Source organism: Lissotriton helveticus, chromosome 10 (assembly GCF_964261635.1).
Source record: "Lissotriton helveticus chromosome 10, aLisHel1.1, whole genome shotgun sequence".
Lineage (NCBI taxonomy): Eukaryota > Metazoa > Chordata > Amphibia > Caudata > Salamandridae > Lissotriton > Lissotriton helveticus.
Genome location: NC_136071.1, coordinates 64,644,916 through 64,665,741, shown reverse-complemented (window position 1 = coordinate 64,665,741; position 20,826 = coordinate 64,644,916). Strand labels below are relative to the sequence as shown.

The following is a 20,826-nucleotide window of genomic DNA, read 5'->3' as shown; positions in this document are numbered from 1 at the left end:
TGAGTAAGAGGTAATCCGCAAAGAGGCTAATCATGTGAGCCTGGCCACCAAAAGGAATGCCAGGTTGGACCACTAATGCAAAAAGAAAGGGTACCCTTGACAGGTGCCCCTGAAGATACTGATGGCCCTGAAGATAGGACTGGCTGATAATGCTAACAGAGGCCTTTGGTGCTACATAGGAGGGCATGATTTTGGTAACCATACCCACCCCAAAGCCAATCTTACCCAGGACTGCTTGTGAGGAAGCCCAGCTCACCCGGTTGAAGACCTTCGCATCAAGCGAAAGGAGACACGCCGGAATATCATAACAATGGGATTTTTCCACTAGCTGGGCAACCCAGCAAATACCTATGCTCCCTATCTGTTTTGAATGAACCCCACCTGATCAGGATCTATGAGGCCCGGTAGGAACCGCTCCAGAACTCCAAATGAGTGGGCAATATTTTCATAAAATTTTTAGCATCAGTATTCAGGAGCGCAATGGGGTGATAGGAGGGACAGTATCTCGGGTCCATCCCTGGTTTGGGTATGAGCGCATTTTCAGCTGCCGCCATAGTGGGAATGAGGTCAGTGTCCTGTTTGTAGTAGTTAAAGGGCACCAACAGGTGGGTCTGCATGGCAGGGAGGATCAGCTGGTGGAAGGTGACAGGGAGCCCATTGAGGTCCAGCACCTTACCAAGTAGAAGGCCCGGACTGTCTGGGGCAACTCCTCCAGAGTGATGGGAGAATCAAGAAGTTCTGCGTGGTTAGGATCAATGGAATCCCAATCACATGCCTGAAAGTGTTTATTATGCTCTGGAGAATATCATCTTGCACGTATAGGGTCTTAGAGTATTCTTGGAATGCCCTCTGCTGATCGTATTCAGTGGTTGCCTAAGTCTGTGCCTCAGACCGGACTTTCGCTATATGTTTCTTGGCCTGGCACTGGCACAGTTTACAAGTGACCACTTTGTTTCTCCCTTACAATATTTTTGTTTCAGGCTTGGAGAGAGCATTCAACCTTGTTAGTTTTGTGTGCTCACAGCTGACCACACAGGATTGCCAGCTGGGGTTAATTGCACCTCGTGGGGGGCACTTTTCCAGGGCCTTGATCTTGTCCATCAACCCTGCTTATACCAGCCTAGAGTCATGCACCTTAGCACTAGCATTAGTAGAGATCACCTACAGTATGGTGGCTTTGAACCCATCCAAGAGCGTGTGTAGAGAAGTGTTTGGTAAAGCTTTGAATTTGTTATAGTCCACAGTGCCCTTACGGATGTGTGCAGTGTCCAAATATTTATGGAGGGAGTGATTGAGAAGAAGATAGTCAATGCATGAGTGTGAGGCATGGCCATGGGACTCAAATTAGTAGTCATGAACCTACAGGAATCGATGGCTACATTTGTCTACAAGGCACAAGTGCAAAATATCTCAGTTAATTTGATCAGACATTGCCCATGGGCCCTGACAAGGTGCTCCTATCAAGGTCCGAGTCCCACACTATGCTCAGGTCCCTGCCCATGAAGATGTCCCACTCTATCCCTGATCATTTGTCCTGCAGGACCTGCCAAAAGTAGGCATCCTGCACCTGATTAGAGGCATAAATATTAAGTAGCGTAATTGAATCCTGACCCCATTGAATCCGGAGTGTTATGAAGTGGACTTCTTTATCCCTATTTTTTGGACAATAGTACAGAAACCTGCCTAACACAAGATGCCCACTCCCAGAGTTTTAGTGGGGAAATGTGCCCAGTAGCATTGTGGATATTCCAGGTGGGCCATTCAGCGGGTATCCACCCCCACAAGATAATTCTCCTGAAGGAGAATAACATCCAGGTCTAGTTCAAGGAGGTGTTGCCTGACTTGCTTATGTTTGCTTGGTGAGTTGAACGCCCTGACATTAATTGAGAGCAGTTTAGTGTGTGGTATATTCTCCATAGATTTAGGGATGTCTTAGCGCCAGTAGTGCCGAGGTGGCAGGTGTAGTAAGGTAGGAAAGGGGAGTGCAGGCATGTGGATGCAGTGCCCCTTAGAAGCGCTGGACCTAAAAGAACAGAACTAAACAATCATGTGCCAACGATCCCCAATATAATTCTCTGCTTCCAGTGGAGACCAATGTAACAACAAACAGATCCCACCAGGGGGGTAACCCCTTTTGGGTGAGAACTGGGATTGGTAGAACACAGGAAATGCAACTCATAACTGCATAGTGGTAAGGTGGGGACAGCCCCTGGATCCCCTAGGACCAGCAAATGCAATAGAGAGGGACCCACAGGCCACCAGGCCCACAATTGATGGGAAGATAGCAAGTCACTCCGACAGCATACAGTTTTTGCATGGACATGAGGCCCTATCGGCAGAACCAGGTGGAGAGGAGTTCCCCCCAAAATTTTGGAGGTGGGCTAGGATGTCCTGTGTAGCTTCCTGAGATTCAGTCTCTTTTCCCTGTATTGTGCTTTAAATAGAACTCAATCTGAATGAATGAATGATGTTACTTAGAAAGTGCACGAATGACCGGAGGCGTCTTGGCGCAATAAGTACCAGAGTAGAGCTGACAATGAGCCTAGAGAGTATTAGGAGAAATCACTTTTTAAAAAGCCAAATTTTGAGATTCCTCCTAAGGGATATGATTCCAGTTAGGGCAGTGGTTTTAAAGAAAGTTTTTCCCCCATGGATGGCTAGTTTAAAGGGGGCAACCCTTAAATGTCTGGCTGAGCAGGAGCTTAACGTTCAGCCTGGTGTCACAAAAAATGTCCTTGAAGTAGGCAGGGGTTTTCTTATACAGTGATTTATAAGCTAAGCAAAGAGCCTTTAAGGTAATACGATGTTTAACCGGCAGCCAATGTAGTTGTCCAGATGGTTGCCCTAACTGATTGCAATTTAGGGATTTTTAGCAGAAACTGTGTGACCGCATTTTGAGTGGTCTGCAGCTTTTTAAGTGGCATTCAGAAGACCCACATAATGACTCTTACAATAATCCAGTCGAAACAAGACCAAAGCAATAACCACCCCCTTAAGTAGATCGTGGGGAATACATTTTTCCTTTTTTTAAATAATTCCGAGCCAGTAAAAGGACGAGGATGTAACCGCATTGACTTGAGCTTTAAATTTTAGCTCCCTATCCAGCAGGATCCCCAGTTTTTTTTTTATTTGGATGTGGGCATTGGTACCATGCTCAGCTCTGAGGGCCACCAGTTGGCTGACCAGATGGATGCATTATTGCAAAACTGGATAACCTCTGTTTTTGTGGAATTAAGCTTCAGGCAATTACTATCCATCCATCTACTCACGACACTCATTCAGTTGTTGAACGTGCTCCCAGAATAATTTTCTTTTTTTGCCAGTGAGACTATTACTTCTGTGTCATCAACATATGATGCCAAAGACAGACCAAAGGATTTAATCAAAGAACCGAGTGGTGTAACATAAAGAATAAACAATGTAGGAGACAAGGGGGAATCCCGCAAGGCAAGGAGTATGAATCTGAATTAAATAAACCAAGAGATACCACTTCGCAGCCGCCCGAGAGAAAGCACTTTAATAATGCTAGTGCTCAGTCTCCAATCCTCATGTCCAGCAAGCGGTCAACCAGTATCTTCTGGTTGACCACATTAAAAGCGGCTGAAAGGTCCAGCAGAATCAGAATTGTATTGCCCCTCCATTTGATTTGATTTGAGAATTTAAAAAGCACAGCAGTCACCCAAGGGCATCAAGGTGCTAGAGATCAGCCGTCCATACCCAGGAATCTAGAATGGGCCAAAAGCTCCCGCTAGATGCTAGACCATAAAAAAAGCCAGGTTTTAAGAGCCTTGCTAAAGGTGAGTGGAGGGGGGATTGATCTAAGAGCAAGGGGCAGGGAATTCCAGAGCTTACTAGCTGCCACAGAGAATGCTCTGTCCCCCCACTTCTTCTTCTTAGTTCTTGGTACAACCAGTTGCATTTAAAGCAAGGAGCACAATGGTCTAATAGAAGAGTGCTACTCCATCAGAGCAGGTTCTAATTTCTTACGTTGCTGTGACCAGGGCAGTTTTGGTACTATGATTTTCCCTGAAACTGAATTGTGAATCATCTAAAAGATGATTAGTCTCAATAAAAGAGGAAAGTTGGAGATTCATGATTTTTTCTAATAACTTAGCCGGGTAGGGGAGTTGAGCTATGGGTCGATAATTGTCAGGAACTAGAATGTTAAGATTGGGTTTCTTTAAGAAAGGAAGCACTGAGGCTGCTTTCCAGGAGACAGGAAAAATCCCCATGCTGAACACGGTGGAGACGATAGTAGATACATGGCAAGCCATGGTTTCTATGGAATCTTAGGAGGGCATGGGTCAAGGGGAGAACCTGCTTTAATCTTTGGGATAAGTTCTGCGATCTGTACGACTGAGGGAGTCACTGAGGGATTCTCTCCTCAGGGGCCCTGCAAGGTGACAAGGACAACCTCCAAATGTATCCACTTTGATCATCAGGAGTTGATAGGCACCAGAGAAGGAGCACATGGACCTCCGTTTCCCCTCCCAGGAGAACAGAACAGCGAAAGGGTTCCCCCGTTGATAGTGAATGTTTAGCTTCCTCAGCCTGTGAGCCATTTAAAGTTGTGCCTCTTCTGTGTGACCAGGGTGCTTTGTCTGGTTCCCCCGCAGGGACCCAAAAGGTCACCCCAGCATGGCAGGCCTACGATTAGCAGTGGAGAGATGGATGCAGCAGTGAGACAATGCGATGGTGGGCGCCCTCTATAGCCACTGCACCTCGTGTGTCAGCTGTGCAGACCCCCATGACAGTCCCTCAGGCACCACACTCATTGATTAAGGACCACGCAGGTCAGGCTTATCTTCCGGCACTGCCATTCCATAGCCTAGGCAGCAATCTTCTTGGGTGTAGGAGCAGTCACCAAGTGGCTTGGCTGCAGGCAATATGGCCACTTGGCGTTAACATCCCGGGCCCCAGGTCACGAAACACGGATGCCACAGGTCACCCCCATGGGTGTGGATCACCCTCACCTGCTCTCCCACATGTGCTCTGATGCTGCCCCAGTACGGCCGCAAGAGTGGTACAATTAGGGGCCCAAAAACCGCTGTGTTGGCCCACGGGGATCCGGAGGTGAGGCGAGATGCATCTCACTCCATTCCCATCTCGGCCATGGCCCCTGCTTTCATTTTTGTCACAGTGACAAAATAATAATTGAGAACTGAAGAAATAATCTGTCCTTACATTGTGAATTTCATTTTTTTAAAGAATATCCTTCTGGTGTTTTTGCCAAAATGGTTTTCTCCAGCAGCATGGTGGACAAACCATTCCCACACAAAGGTTAAAGTTTCAGTCACAAACAGCTCTATACTACAGAATTCCATTGGGCAATAGCACTGGTCCATCACTTGTACTATTTAACCCTTTGGCTGCTTTGAATGTTCTGCGCCAGTGCTGAACGTTCAAAGAAACGGGTAGGGCCGTGTCGGCCAAGGGACGTGCGCAGCACTACTGAGGTAGTGTTCGCGATGACCGTTGGCCGACGGCAGCAGCCAACGGGTTAAGAGGCTAGTCAGTACTAAGCATTAGCTGGGACAATTTGCCTGATTTAGAGTTTGGCTGAAAGGCTACTCTATTACAAACATGACAGATAACCATCCAACTAAATTGTAAGTGCATTATTTCCTATGGCACTTGTGATGAGGTGGATGGAATATTCTTCACATTTGTGACTGAGTACCCCATTTGACAATTAGGGCCCATGTATAAAATGATCACTTCCAGTGTGCAGTTTATGTGATATGGACCCCTGTGTCTATATATTAAAGATGCAATCTTTTTATCTCGGCAGCCACCGGATGCATCGCGGAACACGAACTACACTTACCACAGTCCTTAGGGGCGATCCCGCTGGTGTGTGAGTAGTGTGCGACCCCATCCCCAATTGTAATGTTAAAGCTCCCTCGAGCAGTTGGCTGACGAGCCTGGGACCCCGCACCTGCGCGCCTGAGTGGTACTAAACCTGGCAATATTTGGCGGCCACCGGCAACCCCAGAACACGGCCTAATCCCTGCTGATGAGGGGTAAATACCCCGAAACACGTGACCAGGGATGGCGAAGATAGCAGAGAATCGAAAGAAGATACATCGCGGAACACGAACTACACTTACCACAGTCCTTAGGGGCGATCCCGCTGGTGTGTGAGTAGTGTACGACCCCACCCCCAATTGTCTTTTTATTCTGCTTTATACCTTTGCTACTGTTTTGTTGTGTTTTTTATCCTCCTTATTTCATTCTTTGGTGCTTTTTGCTCTTTTGCTCTGAGTCAAAGTCAGATAAAAAAATAATAACTTCTGGTCCACAAAAATGAGTTATCTCCTCCAGCACAAATTAAGAACTGGTTATTGTTTGTAAGCACTGAAGAGGTTTGACATACAGAGATAGCAGGGATAAGAAAGTCATATAAATCTGAAACATCTTTTCTCATAATTGAAAGTGTGGACAAGAGTAACACAAACAAACAAGGACCACTCTTCCTCTACAAATAAATCAATGTTTTATTTTTACTACCAATAGGTATGAAAAGACAGGTGTCTTTTGTTCTGCCCCCACGTTTGGACTTCTGCGTCTCAGAGGTCTGAGAAGGGAGAAAACATTTATTTTTAAACAAAAGTGCAGATGCCTTTACTGTTATGAACCCAAGCTCTGCCCCTACTGACACAGTCACAATATTATGAATCGAGGGAATTTACTGTCAGTTGTCTTCTTCCTGATCTCTACAGCATGCATCTCAAGCACAACAATTGACAGTGAAACATTAGCACAGGTCTCCTCAAAAGTGACCTATCTGCCTGAGCAGAGGTTCCTATACCGACACATTAGAATGTGTTTAAAGGTTTTTTTAAAGGTGGCATTACACAGCGCATAACATACTGGGTTGATGGTGCTGTTGACATAACAAAGCCAATAACCAATCACCCACATTGTCTCAGGTACGCAAGTCTGGCAGAAAGTACTGATCAGGACCATAATGTTGTACGGTATCCAGCAAATGAAGCAGGCCATCAAAATTGCAAAGATTGTTCGAGTGACCTTGTTTTCCCTGGATGCCACTTGCTGCTGCTTCTTCCAGACCTGTTTCTGGGTGCTGCTGACAAATGTACAAGACACATTGGATGGACTATTCCTTCGGAAAGCATCAGCTGGCAAAACCTCTGCAGCTGTGATGCACTTACTTCTAGTTTGCTCAATGACAGTGTGGTGATTAAATGTTTGATTCTTACACTCGTTAGTGGGATTGTAGTACAAAGTTAGCATCTCTTTATCAATAAAGAGTCTCTCCTTGTTTTTAATGTTTCTAACTGTGCTGAACTCTGTGGAAGTTTCCTTCTCCTCAGCAAAGGGATTATCTTCAATATTCCCATTCCCAACTTTTTTCACAACTGGCAATACATGCTCAGGAAAGAAGTTGCTGTTTTCTTCCACTAAAGATCTCTTAAGGAAGCAGAAGCGATTTGTGTTCCTAGATTTTGTAACTTCTTGTTGACGTCTCTTCACCCTGCTCTTGCTGGCAATGGAGATGTGTATGTACAATATAGAAATGATCACTGCTGGCAAGTAGAAGGAAGCAATGGTAGTGCCAAATGTTACAGTTGGGTTTGAAAGGAGCTGAATGTAGCATGTGCCATCAGGGACTGTCCTCTCACCAACAATAAACTGCCAGAACAAGATGGCGGGCGCCCAGAGCACAAATGACAGAATCCAGGCAGATGCTATCATCATACCGGCCATCTTGGTTGTCCTCCTCACAGGGTAGGTCAGTGGTTTGGTGACACAGAAGTATCTGTCAAAGCTGATGATAAGCAGGTGCATGAACGATGCATTGCTCACCACATAGTCAACGGCCAACCAGAGGTCACACACCAAAGGCCCCAGTGGCCAATAACCTTTGATATTGTAAACTGAGTATATGTTCATGGAGATGAGTCCAATGAATAGGTCTGCACATGCCAAGCTAAACAGGAAGTAGTTGTTGACAGTCTGTAGCTTCCTATTGACTTTGATAGACAGCATAACCAGAATGTTGCCTATCACAGTGACCATGCTGATGGTGCCTGTGACAGCAGCAATGAACACATGCTCTTTTCTTTCATATTGGTTTGGAGGTTCCTTCAACAATACCTCTGTTCTGTTCACTGTGGTAGAATTGTCTTTAGTGTGATCTCCCAAAGTCATCTGCCCGTACTCATTAGAGGTATTCTTCAATCGAGCTATGGAAACAGTAAGAGGATTTTAATATACGACAATAAGTCTTGAAGCAAACGAGCATGATCATATTTGTAATTAGCAGTGGTTAGTATCCCTATTGTTCATTCTGTAAACATGTATATTTTATATTAATCACTTTGTTTCTACACAAATAATAAACTCATTGGAAATTATTATAAATTAATCAACTAATTGGAAAAAAACAAGTTTGAAAAATCCAACCCTCTAGATAATTGCTTAAGACTGTTAAGAAAGAATTGGTAAATATTGATTAGTATATTTTTGTTCCATGCAATCAAAATTCACAATGACATTGAACAAGTACATGCCCTTCTGTGTTCCATACAGTTGGACAGAATAAAAACAATGCCTTAGACTGTTGAGTAATTTCACTAAGTTAGGACAAAATTGTAATTTGGCCAGATTTATCATTAAATGTCTTCAGTGCAGGGCTGTTTTTGTGCAATTGTAATAGATGGGGACCAGATTTGCAGTCTGACCCAGTGGTAGGAGGCAGCGGTGCATCTTCCGCAATGGTGGAGGAGCGTCGACCCACTGCCTGCCTCTGAGCCAGCAAATCAAAATTGAAACAATGTCATAATTTTATTTTCGGATTGCCGGCTCTGAGTCTGCTTGCACAGGATGGGGCGGGGCATGGGGAGGAGGAGTGGTATGTGCACTCCTTAAGTACACATATGTGTTTGGCCGGCCATTTAAGGCCGACTAAAAAACTCATGAGCACTTTAGTTTCTTCAGCTTGAGTGCATTGAACAGCCGGGATGGAGAAACCCCCACAGATTCCCTGGTCGGAGCGCAGTGTTTTCCAGCCCACTCAGACCAATCCCTGCGATGCTCTTACATGAGACCATCTGAGGTATTGCAGAGAGTCTGTGAAGTGGCCCCAGTGCTTGCTGGGACCAGTATTATCTTATTACCCCCATATGTGCTCCTCCACCCAAGCTCCCCCAGCACCTCTTCCTCCTGCCCCACCATCCTCTTTACTGTGGAAGCCACCACCGGAATGAGGCAATATTAAGGACTTATATATCTCAACATCATTAATATTCACCAGATAAATGTATTCCTTTAACATTTGAAAACAGGTGAGAATTCAGATATGGAGGCCTGCAAGGGACCGGTGTGGCGCTGCAGCCAGGGCGGCTGACACCACCCGCTGGGACTCATGGTTCGATCCCCGGCTCCGGCGGCAGGTCAGCCCAGCATCATGTGACTCTGGGCAATAGCTCGCTTAATCTTCCCGACGGCCCCCAGCGCCGGGATTCCTCCGGGTAGCTGTAGGCTTTACAAGTATTGGATTTAAATTTTTTCACCCCTGCATTCATATTCACAAAGAGCTTGCTTTGTGACATCTGCCGAAGGCAGAAATGCCAAAAAATGGATGCGTTGTGAAGGTGCACTGAATGCAGAATGCATTGGCCAATGGCACCACTGTTTACTTATACTGATGTCCTCTTCTACCACTTGCACCTTGGAAGCTGTCTTTCCATGGCTGATTACTTCACTTTTGTATTAATTGACAGGGATAATAGGTAAACTTTCAGTGTGTTGTCAGTTGCAAGCCTTTGATATTTTTTTTATTTGCAACTAAGGCGAAATCGTCTCTTTGCTACTCACTTTTCTTTTCTACTCAAATAAACTCAATGCTGAAATTGAGTGTCACTTAGATTTTTTTCAAATCACACAAGGTCACTTTGATAATTTCCCTTTGCTTTTTTTCCCCACCATTTCAAAATGTACTACTTTGGGGCATGCTTTGTGGTTTGTGAAACAAACACTTATCAGGCACCATGAGTCTTTTGAGTCTTTTATTCATGAGGTGAATAGCGGTACAGTATTACATTAAGGATGGATGATATATAATATATGACATAATTTTGTCATGGTCCTCCTGCTTCTTATTTGGTTTTGTTGGCTTTAGTACTCTGCATGCTATGACACTGCTAAACTGTGCTTTCACACGGAAATAATCGTTAGAGGCAAGGGCAACACAAAGAATCAATAGAGTAGTGGTGCATGGTGCCAGCTTGACAGGGAGGGTGTAAGAAGTTAGGAAAGTGGGAGGCAGGTGGAAGTCAAGTGAATTATTGGTGAACACAGGATCTGTTCCAGTGTAAGCTAGGCAAGTGCTTGCTCAGGCTACTGTAAGGCATGATTGTCAACTCATCACATCATTCACTCCTAAAATGGTAGTATATCAGGGGTGGTGCATAACTTGCGTTCTTCTCTGTTGCTTTATGTAGCCTATAGTCCCAATCTCCCCGATATGCAGTCACCTTGACTCATCAAATGGGGGCTGTAAAAAACAGCATTCTTTGGACTGCATGAACAGTGCAACATGTTATTCTCTGTGGTTTAGGATAATGAGCCAAGAAATAGGCTATTGGTTTACAAAAGTACAATGCTATGCCTGTCAAAATGTTTTTTGTACAGAGTACCACTAAATAATGTTTTTTTTAATATTCTTTGTTTCATAAGCACCAAAGGGCAAGAAGGCACCGGGGCCTGCTGCCACCACCACCAGCGTCATGGCGGGTAAGACCGTGGCATCGACCTCCATCAGTAAATGCGCCTTGGCAGATGGTTCTGCTGTCCTCTGCAAGTACTAAAGTATGGCATTTTGTTGGGAAGAGGATGTGGCCTAATGGCTAGGGCGGTCGATCCTGAGTCTGGGGAACAGTGTTCGAGTCTCAGCAATGACGCTACTATGGTACAGGACCTTCAAAATACCCGTGACAGCTATGCTACTGAACATATACCTTCTTCCACTGACACAGCAATGCTGATTATTGTCACCGGCTGGCTTCCTAAGATTGGTGATCTGGTACGATAAAAGCTGGAGAACAAAACATAATTTGGTCCCTCTTATCATGCACCGGTCCCAGTTCTTGGATTGATGGGTACTCGTACAGTGATACGGCTACCATTGCCTGGTTGCAAAGACAATAAATACATTTCAATTGACAATGTCAAGATATACCATCTGGCCGATTCTGAATAGTGTGACTCCAAGTGGTTCATGGAATGGTCTTCCTTTGAATCTTGTGATGTCTGCATCTTCAACTAATTCCTGTGTCGTTGATAGTGAGATGGAAAGTCCGGCTAGTCTTTTGTCTACTGTGCTTTCATTCACAGTGCCTTCCAACGCGGACGTTGAGTATACTTATCCCGCTGATGAGTTCCATATTGAGGTACCTGACAGTCCTTTACAACACGATGCTGATGCTGCGCTGCTACCATTGCTGAACGAGGGTGCAAGCGGTTATTTTGAAGACCGTATGAGCTTCTCATATAACTCTTCTTCATCTTCTTGTGTGGCATCTCCACCACAAGGTGCTGCTTTATTGCTTAAAGTTTGCACAACTTTGCTGCTAATGCATTTGCACTTTAGTCGAGATTGAAAAATGCTGCTTCTATGAATTAGACTTATGAATTACTTCGATTGTACTTCATTACTACCACCATCCACCCCTTCTTCTTTCCTCCCTTCCATTTTTTGCTCTTTCTCCCTCCTCTCTTTTTACATAAGAAGCACATTACTACAATTTTCTAAACATGTATGTTAACAAATATAGCTGCACTGTATAATAATTTCCTTATCATCAATAGTACTGTACTGTGATTTGAAATTGAGACAGGGATTAAATAACTTAAAGAAGAAATAAGTAATATTTTGTTGCCCTTGCTAACTTTCTGCACAGCTTGTAAAGTTTAAGTCAAAGTAATATATTGTAAATTAATTTACTTTACATGAAATTCAAATGTAAATATGGCAGCTATCACTTGACAAAGAAAAAACAAGGTGCAGTCTAGTTGTTTTTAATACATGTAAAAATGAATGATGCACTTAGGACAAGGGCACTTGAACAAGGACAAGCTAGATAGATGGACTCAATGGTCCTGGGGAAGGCAAGCTCTGAAACACGTTGACTGTCCCTATGTGTGATGCCCTGGTGAATCAACAATAAAATTGAAAGAATTTCTGCCCCGCTGTGGTGTTTCTGATTTTTGTCGACACCGGAGAGTTGAGTAATGGAGAAGTGAAAATATATATACACATACATACATACATATATATATATTCACTGAAAAAAACATAGGTTTCAGGCCTTATATAGTTAGGAATTAGCATTTAAAAAACCTTTGAAATTCACTCAAAAAACTATAAGTTTTAGGGGTGTTATGGTTAGCTGGACATTTCACTCATACAAACCATTGAAATTGCTCCTATATAGTTAGTTGTACTAACTATATTTCGCGCACCCGCAATCCACTGCTGATGATGTCACATATTACATCATTCATGACATGGTCAGTGACATCACTGATGACATCTCAAATGACATCACTGATGACATCACTGATGACATCATCCAGTGAATGTGGTTTGCTTCGTTATTTAAATATGCATTATATATATATATATAGCAATTTGCATTGAAGAATGAGTGGATATATAAAAATAAATATTTGGATGGAGGATTTAGTAGCAGTGTAATTGACTGCTTACTTTACCAATTTATAGTGTCTCACTAAATATAGTGGATAGTGATTAAACTGTGTGAATATCTGTATCACTTTGTCAGTTGTTGTGTAAACTGGTTCTCCAGTTGGTTACTAGCTATGTGAAAGTCTATATTAGTTATTTATTAGTTAACTGAGTATTTGTATGGGAGAGTGAATGTGTGTGTGGTACGATGGGGGGTGTGTGACTGCCCAAAGATGTGTGAATAGTTGATTCAGTAGATATATGAAGTTAAAACTACACGTTCTAACAGTTGTTTGGGTGAGTGAATATCTTTATGGGTGTGGTAATGAGCAAATATATTTCTCAATGGTACACGTCCAACAAACTAGAAAAATAAAAGGCGATGTATGTGTCAGTTATTGTATATAAATAAGTATACATAAGACTCAATGATTTTGTGAGTGACTGTATGGATAACTGTATACTTGTAATAATGATTTAAGAATACACTAAGTATGACTTACTATCTAAATGAATAGATGAAGTGGTGTTTGTATAAGTGTGTAGCTCAGTAAGTATGTAAGTATGATCCATTGTTTGCATAAGTGAGTAGGATAACTTCACATGTGAATAGGTTGTGGGCTGGTGTGTAATATCGATATAGGTATATAAGTATTTTTGATAGTGTTCTATTGTTCATTGACAGCATGTATGAGTGAATCTACAGGTAAGTGATTAGATGTGTGTATACATCTCGGAATGACTGAGTGGGTTTTTAAATACTTGTATGGCTGTGTCAATGGATTCAAATATGATACTCTGTATTTTACAAAGAGTGATGAAAGATTTTACTAGTGTATGAAAAGGTGTATGTGATTGTCACGTGGATGGTGTCATCAGTGATGTCATCAGTGATGTCATTTGAGATGTCATCAGTGATGTCACTGACCATGTCATGAATGATGTAATATGTGACATCATCAGCAGTGGATTGCGGGTGCGCGAAATATAGTTAGTACAACTAACTATATAGGAGCAATTTCAATGGTTTTGTATAAGTGAAATGTCCAGCTAACTATCACACCCCTAAAACTTAATAGTTTTTTGAGTGAATTTCAAAGGTTTTTTAAATGCTAATTCCTAACTATATAAGGCCTGAAACCTATGTTTTTTTCAGTGAATTTACAAGGTTTTTTAAATGCTAATTCCTATCTATATAAGGCCTGAAACCTATGTTTTTTTCAGTGAATTTACAAGGTTTTTTAAATGCTAATTCCTAACTATATAAGGTCTGAAACCTATGGTTTTCTCAGTGTATTTCAATGGTTTTTCAAATGCTAATTCTAACTATATCAGGCCTGAAACCTATGGTTTTGTCATTGAATTTCGAAGGTTTTTAAATGACAATTTTTAAATGTATTAATTGCTATTTTTTTTATACTGATTTACTACATTTTTGCAGGGAGGTGTTCAGAGGGCACGCCCCCTTTTTACAACACTCTGCAGCGCAGCTCCTTGGCGCTTACTGGAGATACCTGGTATACTAGTTCCCTCTAGGCGACCTCTGGATTGAACAGGAATTAATTCCCCAACTTAAACTGTGCAAGCACGCCCTGTAGAGTGTTCTAAATTGGGGGATTAAGTTCGCTCGCATACTTGGGGTCCCTGGGGGCCAACTAGCCCACCATGAGTCTCCATTATGCGCCAGGGGGCTGCTTTGCTTTTCTCAGGGGCGGTGGTCCCCGGCGCAGTGTACGGGGGATTGGGGCCCCCCACACTTCTTTATCACTATGCCCCTGCGATTTTGTCCCCCCGGGGGAAAATGTGAAAAAAAAAACAGGTTAAAATTGGCCTTGGGGGTCCTTGTGGGACCACCTGGGCAGGCCTAGGGGGTCAGGGTGTATCTACCCTGCCCCCTTTTTGTGTTCTTCACATTTGTTTTTCTGCTTTCTTGTGCCTCGGTCTATCTACATGCACACATATACACATATATATATGCATATATATGCATGTATATATATGTATGTGTATATATATATATTCACTGAAAAAACCATAGGTTATAGACCATATATAGTTAGGAATTAGCATTTAAAAAACCTTATTTTACTCACACAAAACCATTGAAATTCCATATATAGTTAGTTGCACTAACTATATATCGCGCACCCGCAATCCACTGCTGATCATGTCACATATTACATCATTCATGACATGGTCAGTGACATCACTGATGACATCACTGATGACATCTCAAATGACATCACTGATGACATCACTGATGACAACATCCAGTGACTGTATGTTTCTGTAAAGTTAAAATATGTCTTACATATTGAAGAATGAGTGGATGTATAAGTGTCTGGATGAAGGATTTAGTAGGTGCGTGACTGACTGTATGAGTGAGTGATTAAATGTGTCTCACTGAATGCATGGGTTAGTGACTAAACTGTCTTAATTTGTGCATCATTATGTCTGTTGTTCTGTAAACTGCTGCATGTGTTGATCATTAGCTATACGAGAGGCTATATGTGTTATTAATTGGTTGCCCAAGTATTTCTATGGGAGATTGAGTTTGTGTGGGGGTGGCTGGAAGGTGTGTGACTCTATGCATAGATGTGTGAGCAGTTTATTCACTAGGTGTATGAGTTCAAGAGTGCATGTGGAAACAGCTACATGGGCAGTTGACTGTGTGCATGAGTGTATTGATGAGTGAATGGATATCTCAATGCTACATGTCATAGTAAGACAGGGGTCGAGTATAGGTATAGTTGACAATTGACAATGAATATGATGTCCATAAACTAGTGACAGATTCAGTAGGATAACAAACAGTACCTTCTCCAAAGAATCTCTTGGTGCAGTATGTTGACGTGCTCCTTATTGCTTCTGACACTGAGTAGGGTTATAAAGATAATACAGTTAAATAGTTGCTGCATCTGGTCATCATGGACATACGGTTTCCCTACTGTTGAAGGTGGGTAGGAGATTGCCTCCGGAGCGTGTTAGTACCATTTTTAAAATGCCCCTTCCACAATTTTATAGGTATCACTTCCTACTGTCGGCAGTGGATACCTAATTATTCTTTACTAATCAACCCCTTGCTTGCACTAACAATGAAAGAAGTGCATGAGCCTTTGCCTTGTACGCCTGAATGTCAGCAGTCTTTTGAGCAATTGAAAACGGCACTTTGTTCGGCTCCAGTATTCGGCACCCCAGACTATAACAAACCGCTTGTGTTATATGTCCATGAGATTGCAGGTTTGGTGCTTGCTGTTCGAATGCAAACATTTGGAGATATGCAACAGCCTTGTGCTTATTTCTCCGCTGTTCTTGATCCAGTCGCAAGAGCCCTTCTGAGTTGTCTAAGAGGGGTCACAGCTGTGGTCACTTCGATCAGACATTCGGCTGGACTTGCACTGGATACTGACCTCACAGTCATGGTACCGAAGCTTTTGATACACTTCTGAATAAGAAAAAGACTCAGCACCTCACCAGTCCACATCTGACTGGGGAATTGACAGTGTGAATCCAGGCATGTTACTGCCCCTCCCTTCTGAGAATGATGAAGTCAACAAACAAGACTGTATCTTCGGGACGGAAGAAGAGATGAAAGGACGGGTAGACTTGACTGAAGTTTTCTTATCTGACCCACAAGGTGAACTATATGTTATTGACTCTTGTTTCAAAAAACCAGATGGCACCACCACTGGAGCCTATGCTATTACCACACTGCATACAGTAGTAGAGACATCACAAGTCCCCTATCAGATGGCTCAAGCTACTGAGCTTGCTGCCCTTATTCGAGCTTGTGAATTAAGTGAGAAACTGGTTGTCAATATTTATACTGACAGCCAGTATGCGTTTGGTGTCACGCATAACTTTGGGCAACCCTGGACTGGAAGAGGGTTTATTACTTCACATGGCACCAAAATCCATCATGGGCACCTTATATTGAGGCTTTTGTCTGCTTAGACACTCCCTAAGAAATTGGCATAGTAAAGTGTAGCGCCCACCAGAAAGTCACTGATGATGTAGGAAGAGGAAATGCTTTTGCGGATTAGACAGCTAAGGAAACGGCTTGGACTAAAATGAAAATAATGTTTGTAGTAGGCCCGGCTAGGTGGTGCTAGAAGTTACCATGTTTGAAGATACACTTGAGAATGTGAAAGAGATACAAAGCAAAGCCACAATAGAAGAGTTAGCAGTGTACCAGTAAAGTACAGCACAATTGAGCGATGAGGGATGTTGGATTGATAAGTCAGGAAAGCAGAGATGAATCTTGCCAGATGCATATGTTCTTCCTGTGGTTACAATGGCCCATGGCCCAACTCATATTAGCGCTAAGGGTATTTGCAACTTGTTAGACCCCGTATGGCAGAATGATAATATTCCAAAAACAGCTGCAATATTAGGGCCATATGTATCAAGCAAAATTGCGATCGCAAATGCCAAAATTCGCAGAATTTCGGCGTTTGCGATTGCAATTTTGCTAAATGGTATGTATGAGGCAAATCTGCATGCAAAATAAGGAATCACAAAATTTGTGATTCCTTATTTTGCGATTGCAATCAAGGAATTAGCAAATTTTGCGATTCCTTAAATGCAATGTAAGAAGCACCAAAAAAGTGCAATTTGGCCTTAAGGAATCGCTAATTACCACCAACTTCAAGTTGGTGGTAATTTGCGATTTCTTTGAAACATGCACTTTTTTGTATCTTTCAAAGTGCAATGTGAAGCGCACACATGCCCTTAGGGCATGTATGTGCGCCACATGTGCACCCATGCTTATCTCAGGGGTGCAACAGGGTGTCCTTTTGACACCCTTGCACCCTTGAAATCACATTCTCAATTTGCGATTCACTAATTGCTAATCCCTAATTGAGAATGTCTTCCAATTCAGAGGCCCATAGGAATGAATGGAGTGGTATTCCTTAATTACAAATCGCAATTTGAGATTCGCAATTAAGGAATATGTAGGATTTGCAAAATGTATTGCAAAACCTACATACATAGCGAGTCGCAAAACATCGCTATTTGGGAATCGTGGATTTTGATACATATGGCCCTTAGTGAAGTACTGTATGGTGTGCATGATTCAAAATCCTGGAAATGGTACCCCCCACCCTGCCTAGCAATTTTGCACCACCCACTTTTCCTTTTGAGGCCCTTCAAAAGGATTATATAGAATTGGAAAATGCAATATTTTGAAACACATTTTGGTGGCTGTCATTCAGTAAACGGGATGAGGCGTATCCCTCCAAAGACAATACAGCCATTACGACTGCAAAGGTACTTCTGAAGGAGTTCTTTCCTCATTTCGGCCATCCCCATTTGATTTGGTTGATAACGGAAGTCATTTTAATGCAAAAGTTATTCAATTGATTTGCGATGGTCTGTGTATTAAACAGAAGTTTCATGCTGCCAATCATCCACAGTCAGCAGGTGTGGTTGATAAGTACAATGGTACTCTTAAATTTAATTTGGCAAAAATTCAGGAGACCACAGGGTTAAAGTGGACAGATGCTTTACCGTTAGCTCTTTTGTCATCGAGAACGACAGCACATTCTAGGACCAGATTGTCAACGTATGAGGTCGTGTTTGGATTTCCAGAAAATGTCTGGGGCGTCCCATGGCCTCAGCGGTTCTCTGATATTGAGTATCGATTGCTAATTGACTATCTTGCCCAGTTAACTGAAAGTTTGCGTTTTATTCACCAACAGGTCCAGGAAGCCCTGCCAGCTACACCTGGGGGCCCGGACACGACATTCAGCCTGGGGACTATATCCTTGTGAAGAATTTTCAGAAAAAAAAGGGTTTGGAAACGTGTTGGAAGGGACCAGAGCAGGTCCTCCTGGCTAGGCGTACAGCAGTCACGGTCACTGGCTGTAAGAACTGGATTCATGCGACACAGAATATCTCTACCATTGCCCTATGATCAGTGGGTGATGGATGGCATAGGTAACTATGAGTGTGAGACGGTGCCTCGGTTTGTTCCCTTTAGTGATGCCAAGCTTACTTGGATGTGAACAGATGAGGAAAATGATGAAGTGCTGAATGCAGCAGTTCCTCCGGAAATACAAGCTACCCAGGAGCCTCTTTTTGTTGATCCTTCTGTGCCTGGAGTCACTAGGTATATTTTGCACCCTCGCCGGGAGACAGAGCACTAAAGGAGAAGTAAGATTAGTTAGGGACGGACTGTGTAAATTAGGGTGTACTTTGCTAAAGTACCAACGGAGATGGCACTGTAGATTTATGCACTGTTTTATGCACTGTTTGAACATTGGACAGGATAGATCCTTTGGGATATATTATCCTGGTAGACGTGGGAACATGAGCATAGGACAGAGCAAGCTCCACCGACAGTGCTCAAAAGCTCCAACGTTTTAAGGGACAATAGGAGCCTCTACCAGTGAGGCTCTGACGGAGACTGGGAACTTTTATATTTCTTTTGCTTACATTTTGCCCCCATTTCATCATTATTTATGCATCCCTTTGGCAGAATGGTTGCTGATGAAGGGCAGCCATTGATTCCCCCTGTTTATACATGTGTATTTTGGTCTGCAAAGAAAAATATATTATGTGCTGTTCTCATGATTTTGTTGCTATTGATCTTAGGAGGGGTGTCATGGGTATTGGAACATGATCAGACTGTATCATCATATATTAAGGAGAAGGTTAATCCTCAAAGTCGAAAGAAAAAACAGCCCTGAGTAACATTTTTCTAGATACACATAAGAGATTCTTTGGAGAAGGTACTGCTTGTTATCCTACTGAATCTGTCACTAGTTTATGGACATCATATTCATTGTCTATTGTCAACTATACCTATACTCGACCCCTAATTTCGTAGAAGTACAAGGAGTATTTGGGTTTGGCTGTCTATATCATAGAAAGCCCCAAGGTACGGGTTATTCAGGGTGTGACAACAACACTTATTGCGATAACCTCTATATGGAAAAGCAGAATGTTACTTTGGTGGGTTATCAGTATAAGGAGTTGACAGTTACCCAAGAAGCTGGTTGTTACCCTGCATGCTGCGCAATAGTCAATTTTACTGACCTCATCTTGTACATCAATTTTTCAGGGATAGTTTTGCGTGAGGGTATATATTCTTTGGTAAACTCAAAGGACCCCAGTACCGTTGGTTGGAATTCCAGGTATTCTGCTGTAGATTATGATAGGCCAATTTATGTGCACCTTGGGTTTTTCTTTTTGTCTAATGGAACATATTTAAATGTTCATAATGGTAGACATGATGTGGCACTCGATGGTGCTGCCCTTGGTTGTGCCTTGCAAACATGCGAAGCCTAAAATAAGATGGGTTAAAAGGACATTGACCAGGGAATTTTGTGAACAGAGGGTGGTAGGCTCAGTTTGCAACTCAGCGGGGCAGTCAGTGTTTGCTCTTGCCTTGGTACCTCAACCTGAGTTGCACTGCTGAGGACATGATGTATTTCTATTATGAAAATGTCACCCTCTTCTTCCCCTTCCACCTTGATCAGATAAGATTCCCTGCTCTCACCACCTTAACCAACCTCACTTGCAGTTTTGTTAGCATGTAAGTTGCCACTAATGGAGGTGCAGATAACAATCTAATAATCCTCAGAAAAGAAATGCTGTGTTGTGCTACTGTGTGCCTATGTCAGAACATGGGGTTGATTTGTGACATTATGAAAATGAGATAAATGAAATGAAGAAAGCCAAATGTAAAAATAATTTTATTAAAAAAAGAAAAAAAACTACAGTGTCAAACCTAAAGACATTTGTGTCTAAGGCAGCCATCTGCAATTGCATAAACTAGAGGAAAAATAAATGTGTGCAGCAATGCATTATTTCTTAAGAGCTTTGCAGACTCCCTACACTGTTTTGAATACCCTTTTGCGGTGATCTTTCTTTTGACAAAGCCAGGGCTAATCACAGATGTAACTAATATAATTTTAAATTGGTTTCTGTTGATTCATGCTCCAGATTCTTATTTGTTTGGGCCACAAAAAAATACTAAGTTTAGGGGGTCAAAAAGACTTGTAGTAGGGAAAACAACTGGAACAGTTTTTATTCTTCTCTACAGGCTGCAGCATGTAACACAGCATAGTACGCTCCCTGTATGCTATGCCCACAGACACTGCATA

The 20,826-nt window shown here is 42.6% G+C and overlaps 1 pseudogene; it reads right to left on the bottom strand.

Moving 5' to 3' along the window:
• Positions 1-6,783: 6,783 nt before the first annotated feature.
• On the bottom strand, positions 6,784-8,199 carry LOC144785042 (muscarinic acetylcholine receptor M4 pseudogene; annotated as a pseudogene).
• Positions 8,200-20,826: the final 12,627 nt, after the last annotated feature.